Source organism: Bactrocera tryoni, unplaced genomic scaffold (assembly GCF_016617805.1).
Source record: "Bactrocera tryoni isolate S06 unplaced genomic scaffold, CSIRO_BtryS06_freeze2 scaffold_25, whole genome shotgun sequence".
NCBI lineage: Eukaryota > Metazoa > Arthropoda > Insecta > Diptera > Tephritidae > Bactrocera > Bactrocera tryoni.
Genome location: NW_024395977.1, coordinates 14877009 through 14886772, shown reverse-complemented (window position 1 = coordinate 14886772; position 9764 = coordinate 14877009). Strand labels below are relative to the sequence as shown.

Here is a 9764-nt window from a genome sequence, read left to right as displayed (position 1 = left end):
TGGGAGGTGGGCGTGGTTATAATCCGATTTCTTCCATTTTTGAACTGTATATGGAAATACCTGAAGAAAACGACTCTGTAGAGTTTGGTTGACATAGCTATAATAGTTTCCGAGATATGTACAAAAAACTTAGTAGGGGGCGGGGCCACGCCCACTTTTCCAAAAAAATTACTTCCAAATATGTCCCTCCCTAATGCGATCCTTTGTGCCAAATTTCATTTTAATATCTTTATTTATGGCTTAGTTATGACACTTTATAGGTTTTCGGTTTCCGCCATTTTATGGGCGTGGCACTGGGCCGATTTTGCCCATCTTCGAACTTAACCTTCTTATGGAGCCAAGGAATACGTGTACCAAGTTTCATCATGATATCTCAATTTTTACTCAAGTTACAGCTTGCACGGTCGGACGGACAGACGGACGGACAGACAGACATCCGGATTTCGACTCTACTCGTCGCCCTGATCACTTTGGTATATATAACCCTATATCTGACTCTTTTAGTTTTAGGACTTACAAACAACCGTTATGTGAACAAAACTATAATACTCTCGTTAGCAACATTGTTGCGAGAGTATAAAAACTGGTGCGTGGAGTCCCTACGCGCGGAAGAAGTTATACTTCTTAGTGATATTCCAAGAAATGCATATCATTTTGTATGAAAGAAAACTAGCGAGAGGGAAAGGATAAAGATATGGTGTAGTGACCAACACTTTCTTAAATTCACATTTTATAAATTTATTATACACATTTTATAAAGCAAAGTCTAAATCAATTATCATTTCTGGGTTCTGATGGATTGATATCTACATATAATATTTACAATTAGATTATGATAACTAAAATACGATATGAAATGTCTTACATCTATTTTATCTATATTTCTCGCGAATACCGCATCAATAGTCGTACCTCCTTTTGTCGTAGCATCATTTCTTCCATTGATCATTTCTAATAAAAATTTCTCCCTGAGGAATGCCAGTAATGGTTCAGATTCTGGCAATAAGAAAATTACATTGAAATCTCCCTTAAGGAGTACCGGTTGCTCGCTATACTCTACTGGTTCTCCGATAATATCTGCAAAAGCTTGCGAACCTGCAGTTGACAACGGTAATAAAGCTTTACCGATGAACAATTTTATATCTCTCATCGATGAATTTGGTGATATATAAATGGCAATTAAATTCAATTTTTTACTATTATGATTATCGCTAGGGTTCATTTTGCATTCTACCGCAAACAAATCGCCAATTTTTGTTGATGTTGATATCGTCACATCAGCATCACTCGCGTACGGAGCCTTTATATCTAAATGAGGAGCGAGAATATGACATTTGTCTTGCTCATTGTGATAAATAGCAACGCCTGAATTTCTTTTTTCATTGCGTTGAAAGCTTACAACGAAATCAAAATTTGGCACGGATACTGGAGGCTCATTGTCGTTTATAAATGTTTCTGATAACATCAAGATGTTTGACTGTTTAAACACTTTAGCTGAGAAATCATCAACATGAGCACGAAGGCTTTGACAATTGAATGATATTATTGATAAACATTTTCTTGTGCTAAGAAACTCGAATAATTCTTTTTCTAAGGTGATAATTGGATTTTGACGTAAGTGGGTCGATTCCGGACTTTTTTCGATTCGGGATTTCTAATAGTGCTGAAAAGTTGCCTTAGTACTTCCTGATTCCAATGCAACTTTTTGTTTTGAGATCGGATTGCACCTTCAACCCCAACTCCGGCCTTGAAATTTCGGAAATTCGCCTAAAATCGTGAAATTGTCTACCTAGCGCCTGAAATGCGCATCTCATGGCAAAATGTATAAAACAAAAGTTATTTGTCACGTCATTTGCTACCGAAATTGTATACGTGATCATGGCCGTAGGACGAACCGTTCCCGAGATACGAGCGAAAATGCGGCGCGGAACAGCGCAAGGTGAAAATCGGCTTGCGGCCACACTTCTTGACGTTGATTTCGCCTAGTGCTATCACTCACATTCATTCACCTACGCCAAAGGACACGTTCGGATAGGTCTCCACACAAATACTTTTCATCGATTTCCTTCACTCTTGTCGGTGATTTCGCCGAGTGCTATCACTCATATTCTCTCAACAGAACACAGAACTCAAAATGTCTGTATCTAAATTTAAATTTAGACAGGAATGTCCTGTGTTTGGCATTTATCCGTACAATCTCTCTGAGTCCCAGTTACCTACTTACCAGGATGTTCTTTTGTGTTATCAGTTTGAAAGATTTCGTATAGGGCGAATCCGAGGCGACAACTATGAACCTAGGAGTAAAGAGATTACAGAAATAGTTGCAAAAAAGGTTGAAAATACTTTCAAAACACACCAGTGTTGTAGAAATGCTCACCACATACCATAAGAAATTTCTGACTCTTAAACAAATGTTTTTAAAGAACCCAATAGGTTTGAGCTCTAAAAGAGACGACTTTGTCTCTTCTGCCGGAAAATTATTTGACATCGCTGCTTGTAAATGCATTTATTTTTCTTCTTGCACTTGTCCAAAGGAAAGGAAAGTTCCTATCAATGAACAACCATTTCTTTTGGAACAGAGAACCAGAAGAAATGGTCGCATTGGGAGTGTTGATCTACCTGAAAAAAAAAGATTACAAAGAAAAATGTACATAAAGAAAAGCTTTCAAAACGTCATTCAACATCAGCACTTACCAGAAAAGTATCAGCTAGAACACGTGACCACTCAGATCAGCCAGACTCTCATACAGACGGCAACAATGCAGGTGCGTCGCACATGGTTTCTTCCAAAAACGATGCTGATGATGAATTTTCTCTTCCATCCTCTAAAACCAAACAAAACACACTAGTATTAGAACACACTGCTTTGGCTGCCCAAAGATTTGGAGTAAGTGATAGAGCAGCGGCCTTGATTGTTTCATCTGCTTTTCTGGATGCCAAAAAAGCAGGTTTGATAACAGAGGATCAGGCTAGCTTTGTCACTGACAAATTCAAAATTAGTCGGGCAAAAAAAAGTGTTGGAGTTAAGCTCCAAAAGTATTGACTCTGTATATGGGCTGTATTTTGACGGCCGCAAAGACAATAAACTTACACAAGTCAGCGAAGGTGAAAAGTACTACCGCGACACTGTCGAAGAGGAATATATTTCTCTTATAGCGGAACCTGGTTGTCATTACTTTGGCCACGTCACCTCTCCTTCCGGGTCAGTTGAGGATGAGACGCAAGCTATATGGCAACATTTACAAGACAATTCAGTTGCTATGGAACATCTAGAAGTTGTCGGTGCTGATGGCACCAACACGAATACTGGTTGAAAAGGTGGAATCATTCGGAAACTAGAAGAAAGAATATGTAGGCCATTACAGTGGGTTGTTTGTCTTATACATTTCAACGAACTTCCATTTCGTGCTCTTTTCGAACACATAGATGGTGTCTCAAAGAGTCCAAATACATTATCTGGCGACATATGTAAACTGCTTCCTGATTGTGAGAAGTTGCCTGTTTTCAAATTTTCCATCCTGCCAATTACCTTCTGAGGTTATTAATCCGACCCAACTTAGCACAGACCAAGCTTATCTCTATAAAATATCAGAAGCTGTTATTTCCGGTCAATGTTCCTCAGATTTAGCGTCGATGCATCCAGGTAACATGTGCAAATCTCGCTGGCTCACCTGTGCAAATAGAATTTCTACTGACAAACCAACAAAGGAAATAAAGATTTTGGTCAAGTACATACTTACAGTTTACTCACCTTTGTGGTTCTCAATAAGATTCAACAGTTCAATCGAAGATGGCTCGCGCCATCTCTATGCTGCAATTTAAGGGTCGAGATACTTACCTGCTAAACTGCGCAAGGTTGTCGATTCATCCATTCAACAGAATGCTTTCTTTGCTCTTCCAGAAAACATTCTCCTTAGTGTGATGACTGACGAACGGATAGAAGTCAGAAGGTTGGCCCTTGACCGTCTTCTGGCAGCCAGAAAAGCAGAGTCTGACACTGTAAATGGAAGGGTTAGACTTAATAAAGTGCCAAAGCTGAATTTCAAAGCTAATAATTATTACGATATGATTAACTGGAAGACTATTACCTTGACTGTTCCACCAGTTCTTTGTTCAGTTTCTAACGAAGAACTCATAAAAGGGCTGTCGGGAGACACTGCAGAGGTATAGAAATGTAGTGAATTCCCCTCTCACACCGTGGCAGTCGAGAGAACCGTCAAACTGGTGACAGAGGCATCTTCTAAAGTTATTGGCCCCCAATCTCGTGATCGTTTTATACGCTCTACACTGAAATCTAGGCAACAAGTGCCAAAGTTTAGTACAAAATCTGCTTTTGTCAATAAATTTGACACAGATTCAGACTAAAACAAGCCTGACATATGTTTGGTTGGTTGGGTTGGGCTTGGGAGGAACCCGAAGAGCAGCCACCTCCACGCGGTGGATTCTGGGTGACCAATACAGGTTAGCTGAGAGCTGCAACAATTTTCACCTTGCGCTGTGGCGCGTCGCCTTTTCGCTCGTATCTCGGGAACGATTCGTCCTATGGCCATGATCACATAAATATACCATTTCGATAGCAAATGACGTGACAAATAACTTTTGTTTTATACATTTTGCCATGAGATGCGTATTACAGGCGCTAGGTAGACAATTTCACGATTTTAGGCGAATTTCCGAAATTTCAAGGCCGAAGTTGGGGTTGAAGATGCAATCCGATCTCAAAACAAAACGTTGCATTGGAATCAGGAAGTGCTAAGGCAACTTTTCCGCACTATTAGAAATCCCGAATCGAAAAAAGTACGGAATCGACCCACCCTATTATATATAATTATTTGTATAAAACCTTGGAATTTATTCATTAAAATCACCACTCAGAAGACGTTTTATCCGTTATAACCGAAGGATCATAGAAGAAACATCATTTCTAATATGCCACAAGACAAAATTAGAAATGAAGTTCACAAACCTGACGCTGTCAGATAAAACGAAATATGTACTAGTGATGAGCGATATTTCACCAACGGTGATTTTATCACTGTGATTGAAAAATCGCTCATAGTCACTGCTATTGCTAGCCCAAAATATCAGTGATTGGTGATTTTTCTTCATGCCAATATTTCACTGTGAATGAAATTTAAAATTGGCACTAGCTTATGAACAATAATTGCATGTGGTGATTTTTTTGGTGTTAGAAGTAGATATTGTGATTTTGAATACTTCTTTATTCACTGTGAATATATGTATCTATGTGGTGATTGTTTGTGGTTAGACGCAGAAATTTTGATTTTGAATACTTTTTCACTGTGAAAATATATGTGTATTGCGTTTTATTTAATTCCGTTGAACGATTGCTTAAAATAAATATTTCGAATTCGATTTTTTTTTAATTCATTGAATGTTATGAAATGTCTTTTAAAATACATAAATCACGAAGTGAAATGTGGCAATTTTTCGAAGCAATAAGTGAAACTCATCCAAAATGCAAAATTTGTAAAAAAGATATATCATATTTTGTTTAATATACAAATTATTCTGTTTTAATTTATGGAAAATTCAAGGTATTGCATTAAAATGAATTCCTTTTATTTAAGATTATATTTTTTTGTTTTGGCTTAATTGCAGGTTAGAACTACTTAAAATATCTATGTTATTAAGAATAGTAGCGATCACAATAGCTATAAAAAAATCACAGTGATTTAAAAGTCGTAATCACTCTTTTAACTGAAACTAAAAAATCGCTACTTCGCTCATCACTAATATGTACCTCGCCATCGCGGGTCGATTTGCAAAGAAAGAAAATGAAAACTGACTACAGAAATGATACTGTGAAGTATAGTCTTAACTCTTCAACGGCCAACGCAGAGTATTTCAACCAAAAGTCACACAAAATAGTTGAGAATTCGCAGATATGAAACACAAACGAAAGAAATAATGCACAAGCATACAAACATACATATGCGCACACATGTGAATATGTCACCAACCAAAAATTTAAACATTGTTCTACAAAAACAACAATAGCATAAGCATGGCAACATTGTGTTGTTAGTGGAAAATCTGAAAGTGTAAACACATAGACGGCGACAGACTTCAAACTACATCTGTCAAATATTAAAATACACTCGCTCTTATGGGCAGTGTTATTTTGACAGCTGCATGACTACACGACTGCAGGCCGACAGTTGTCGTTCTCGCTAACTTCAATATCCTCCTATTTTTGCCAACGACAGTAGGACGACAGTAGAGTTGACAGTAGAATGGAAGATAGAAAGAGGAGGTAGAGTGGTGATGCCACTAATATGTAAAATGCAAAATTATTCACAGATCTAACAAACTTGACGTTATTTTACAAATAAAAGCATAAAATAGCTATATTATAGCTCTATTATATCATTTGTAATAACAATTGATAATTTAAAGCAAAAATATTTACCTATTTACTTATTTTTTGCATAAAAAATTTCATTTTGAACAAAATATTAAAATTTCATTGAAGTGAAAGGAATTAGTATGGCCACAACGAAATTGTGTACATACAAAAAGGACAACTGCGTTGTTTTGTGTACATGCCGGCCATTGTGTTGTTGTTGCTTCTCAAAATGTACATGTAGTAAGATGAACAACGACGTTTTTAGTTCACTGTCGTGCTGCTGCAGCCTTTTTTTTTTTATTCTTTCAGAAATTTCCGTTTCTAAAAATGTCCTATCCTCCTCATATTTTGGGCAATGAAAAAAGATATGTTCGGCATTTTCTTTTCCATAACCACAAGATGAGCATATTTCTACCTCATCATGGCCATATTTGTGGAGGTATTCCCTAAAACAGCCATGACCACTTAATAGCTGCGTCAAGTAAAAATCAACGTCGCCATGCTTTCTGCTAACCTAGGTCTCCACATTTGCGATCAACCTGTGCGTCCATCTTCCTTTGGGCGCTGAGTCCCACATAGATTGCCATTCTTTCAGACTCTGCTGTCTTTCTTCCTCGCGCTCTACAGCTGTTAGGGGCCCCCCGCTACTTTTGCTTTTACTGTACACTCTCTCTAACTCACTAGCCATTATTTCAGGTGGCATTATGCCTGCAATCACTCCTGCGGCTTCGTGAGACACCGTACGGAAGGCGCTGGCAACTCTAAGCGCACTTAACCGAAACAAGGACCTTACAGGTTTCGCATACGTTTTTTGTTTTAGAGTATTAGCCCACACTGGTGTTGCATACATGACTATTGACTGAGTCACTTTTGCCAGTAATAGCCTTCGGCTCTGACTTGGTCCGCCTGTATTAGCCATTATTCGACTTAAAGCCGCGTTAACTCGCGCCGCTTTTTCACAAGCCTTCTCTATGTTTGTTTTATAGTTCATCCTCGTATCAATTATTACGCCTAAGTATTTTAGGAATGACTGTGACGTTATTTTATGCCCGTCAATATCCAAGGTGACGACCTCCACTTTCTTCCTGCTAGATATGAGCACTGCTTCAGTTTTCTGTCCTGCCAGTTGAAGCTTCGCTGTTGTTAACCATCTCTTTATTTTGTGTGCAATATTGCTGCATGAGTCCTCGATTTGGTGCAGTTCTTTTGCCACGATTGTCACCGCTATATCATCCGCATACCCTATTATTTCCACTTCTTTCGGTGTTGGAAGTCGAAGGATTCCATCATAGAGGATGTTCCATAGGAGTGGGCCTAGCACCGATCCTTGTGGTACTCCACCAGTAACTGCATACCGCTTTTACCCCTTCATCCGTATCATACAACAATACTCGGTTCGAGAGGTAGCTATTTATGATACGCAGCAGAAGCGTTGGCGTTTTAAGAGCCTCTAGTGCTTTCATTATGTGGGCCCAACTAGCGGAGTTGAATGCATTTTTAATGTCCAGCGTGACAACGGCGCAATATTTTTGGAACCGTACATCCATCTAGTTCCCTCGATGGCTTTGTCTGCAATTTCGGTGACTTTTTTGATTGCGTCAATTGTCGAGCGTCTTCTGCGAAAGCCGTACTGTTTGTCAGATAAGCCCTTTACTTCTTCGAGGTGTTTTTCTAGCCGATCACTTATTATCCGTTCGAGGATTTTACCCATAGTATCGATCATACACAGGGGCCTGTATGAACTTGGGTCACCTGGCGGCTTGTTTGGTTTGGGAAGCAGAACCAAACGCTGCATTTTCCATTTATTCGGGAAAACTCCATCCCTCAGGCACTTATTGAAGAAGTCCGTGAAATATTTGCGTTTGACTTTGATGGCAGTCTTTAAAGGCCTATTTGGAATGCCATCCAAACCAAGTGCTTTTGCGTTACCAAAACGTTCCGAAGCTTTCATGACTTCATTATCATCTACTGGCAGAAAAACTGGAGGCTCTAACCTATCTAGGTCTACTGTTTGCGTTTGTTGTTTTGGAAACAGAGTCTCTACTGCTGCTGCAGTCTGTCGCAGTCATTGTGTTTACACTTTGAGCTGTGCCGAAAGAAACGATCGCCGATTGTCACCGCTTCCCTTGCTACTCGAACATCTTCGCAGACAAGGTTGCGCAATATGAAACTATCGCAACCTTTTCCCAACTCATATAAGAAGTATAACTTCAATAATTTTAATTTTATTTATCTTTAATTTTATTTTTTAATTTTTAAATAAATTAATATTTCAAATAAATTATATTTATTTCGACTATTACAAAGTGAAGATGTGCCAAATGAACTTCATTTCTTCAAAGAAAATTGGTGACCTTCATGAAATATGCATATTCGCATTATTTCGTTATACTTTCCATATTTGTACCAATAGAATTTCTATGGCATATATGTACAAAGCAAATGCATACATACATACATTCATAATAAGAAGTGTCGCACGCATCTTTCGCATCTCCGTTGTCACGGTTAACCAATGGCCGAAAATCACATTTTGCCAAAGAGTCAATCTGTCGAAGCACTGACGCGACGACAAAGCGTCACAACATTGTGTTGCTTGTAGAAAATCCAAGCTGTTTCAATTTTTTGTTGGTGACATATTTACATGTGTACGCATATGTATGTTTATATGCTTATGCATTATTTGTTCGGCAATGTACATATACAAATATATGTACATATTAGTGTATATGAATGTATGAACATGCAGATCAATGAGCGCACATGGAATATATTGATAAAAGATAAAATCATGATTTGAATTTCTGAACGCGCACATGCGTATACATACATTTATATGGGCAGATAATAAGATTAATATGATAGACGATGTATTTATTTATGTATATATTGTTGTGATAAATTCAATTTCTAAGAGTAAGAAACATAATACAAAAATATTTATTAGTATATCAGAGTATTGCTATGTTCGGACCGTCATTGAAAACATTTTGAAAACACATTTGTGGGTTGTGGAATCTAAGTCGTTCGGACCGACAATGTGTGTTTTCGATGAGCTTTCACTGATCTCTATTAATAGGGGGATTCTCGTGCTCTTGCAAGGTGGCACGATTACAAAAAATGCAAGATCATATACCGAAATATGCAAAGCCAAGAAAGCACCCATTGCTGAATCTAGTGATATATGAAAGCACGAAAACAAACATGGGTTTTGGTCTGACATACTATACATATGTATTTTACAGCCATTGCGTGTATTTGTTGTTGTGCCGTTGCACCAAGAGGAAAATTGTGCAATTGTGCAATTCGTGCACCGTGCAAAGTTTTTGCAAGAGCAAGAGCATCCCCCAAATATGACAATATTAACTGACAGCTGTATTTGTATATGGAATGT

The 9764-nt window shown here is 38.2% G+C and overlaps 1 pseudogene; it reads right to left on the bottom strand.

The window, feature by feature from the left end:
* Nucleotides 1-5742: 5742 nt before the first annotated feature.
* LOC120781008 lies at nucleotides 5743-5840 on the bottom strand (annotated as a pseudogene).
* Between the last annotated feature and the right edge of the window lie 3924 nt (nucleotides 5841-9764).